This window comes from Protobothrops mucrosquamatus, unplaced genomic scaffold (assembly GCF_001527695.2).
Source record: "Protobothrops mucrosquamatus isolate PMUCROS unplaced genomic scaffold, P.Mucros_1.0 scaffold4814, whole genome shotgun sequence".
Classification (NCBI taxonomy): Eukaryota; Metazoa; Chordata; class Lepidosauria; order Squamata; family Viperidae; genus Protobothrops; species Protobothrops mucrosquamatus.
The window spans coordinates 42,066-44,499 of NW_015390704.1; positions in this window are offsets into that span (position 1 = coordinate 42,066).

Genomic DNA, 2,434 nt, shown 5'->3' on the forward strand with positions numbered 1-2,434 from the left:
GTGTGTAGAGTGTGAGAAAACGTTTCATTGTACATCAAAGCTAAAAATTCCTCAGAAAGTCCACAGTAGAGGTATGTGAACAATGTGGAATACATTTTTTTTTCAAACTTCACACCTTACTGCTCACCTGGAACTTCACAGAGTGACAGAAGGGAAATCCTACTAATGTTACTTTGTCTAGTCAATTAACTTTCAATACCATCTTAGAATTAGAATACACAATCAAGCAAAAGTGTATAAACCTTGGGCGTGTGAGAGTATTTTGCTTGCTCGGCTGCATTAGTAACTTGCCAGAGTGATTTCACAACTGGCCATAAATTGTAACAGTCATAACTCAAGGCACCCAGGTATTTCTGTTTTTTTTTTTATTAAACTGCTGTTGATCAATAAGGAGAACAGAAGATTTAGAGAGGCGAAAACGGGGCGAGGGATGGAATGAAGATGCATCTGGTTTTTTATTTAGCGATAAAGTGTTGATGTTGAATATGCTGGCTGAGGATGTAGAGGGAAAGGGTTTTTTTTAACTATCTTTTTTGGAGGGTTTTCTTTTTTCTTCATTTTTCATATATTCACACACACACACACATTTGTATTACATTTCTTTCTTTGATCTGTGAATATAATCCTTAATAAAAGTATTGTTCAAAATAATCAACAGGACTTTTTTCAGGGCATGTACTGGGGGGCAGGGAATCAAAAAAGTCAAGATGGATGTCAAGTTGTGCCAGACTACTGCTTTTTAGCTGTGTACGTGATGTCCTTTAAAACAGCCACCATCGTGGTTCTTGTGACTTCCTCCTCCTACACTGACACAACTCGTGATGAATTGGGCCATATCTTACTTAGGACGTACGGTACATCGTAGGTCACAAGAAGTGCGACTTTGAACTATGTCATCAATTTAGTGCACATTGTGAATTGATACCAGGCTGCATTTCATGCAACCCAAAATTCAGTTAATGTGAGTCTGTTGTGTGTGTGTGTGTAGTTTAAAGTGCACATGATGGAGGGTCACGTAAGCACTACACCAGTGACTATTACAGACCACGCTAAAGATATCAGAATTAAAAATTCCCAGCAATTAAAACAAAATATTTACCATCCAGTTAAGAGGCAACACCAAAAAAAGTCTTCTAGCAGCTGTCAAAAAAGGTAGCTGTAGCTTGCTGGGACTTTGAAGTGTCCCTGAGTGGTTGGTTCCCACCGTGGGAGATGAAACACAGGCGAGATGTCCACAGCAGAGAAGCTGCCTTTATTAACCGATGGTCAAAGCCCTTTTCCAGCCTCCTCCCTGAGGGTTGGAGACGGAGGTGGTGGATGAAGGATCTAGAAAGCCAAGGAGATCCCTTCTTTGACCGTCAGCCTCAGTCCAGCCCAGGAATGGATGAGGTTCCCTCTCAACTGATGCTGGGATGAGAAGCTCAATGCACTGAGACAACAGGGGCTCTTTGGCCAGAGCTGGTGTGGGGACCTTTTCACTATTACTCAGCCTGTTGGCCTTTACTTAAATTGAGCTAGTAATTCATCAGGTTGGCTGGCTGGGAAACTGGGACTTGTGGAATGCCGTATTTTTGATCCCCAAAGAGGACAGATTCCAAAGAAAGTCCCATTTACACTTTCTAGGAACTGGGCAATGAATTACAGCAGCGGTTCTCAACCTATGGGTCGCGACCCCATTTGGGGTCGATCGACCATTTCACGGGGGTCGCCAAGCAAGGCTGTCCGCCATTTTTTTTGTCCGCCATTTTTTTCCCCTTTTCCGGCGGGTGCCTTACCTCCCTTGGGCTGGGCCAGCTGGTGGTCGGCCTGCTCCGTCTCTGCCGCTTGCCAGCTACGCCTCGGCCGGCGCAGGGGGCAGAACCACGTATGCGCGGCACTCCCGGGCAGGCAAAGTCCTTGACTTATGACCGGTTGGGTAGTCCTCGACTTACGACCGGTTTAGTCCTCGACTTATGACGGGTTTAGTCCTCGACTTACGACCGGTTTAGTCCTCGACTTACGACCGGTTGGGAGTCGCGGCATTAAAAAGGTTGAGAACCACTGAATTACAGCCTCCCAGCTTCCTGCTTAATTTTTTTCTACTAATTCCTCCCGAAATCTTTCGGTCTAACATCCGTTTATCTGGAGCCACATAAACAATAGCAACAGACTTACATACCGCTCCATGGTGCTTTATACCCCTCTTTAAGCGGTTCATGGAGTCAGTGTGTTCCCCCCATCGATCTGAGCCCTCGTTTTACCCACCTCGGAAGGATGAAAGGCTGAGTCAACCCCAAGCCAGTGAGGATCGAACTCCTGGCACGTTCCTGTGAGGCTGCCTTCTGCGCTCAGGTCCCCACGAAAGACGTGGCAAATGGGCAGAGGTGTCTGCAGTTGGGTGAATGGCTGTCACAGACACGTCAAGATGGAGTCCAAATCAAAGCCCCGCCCCTTT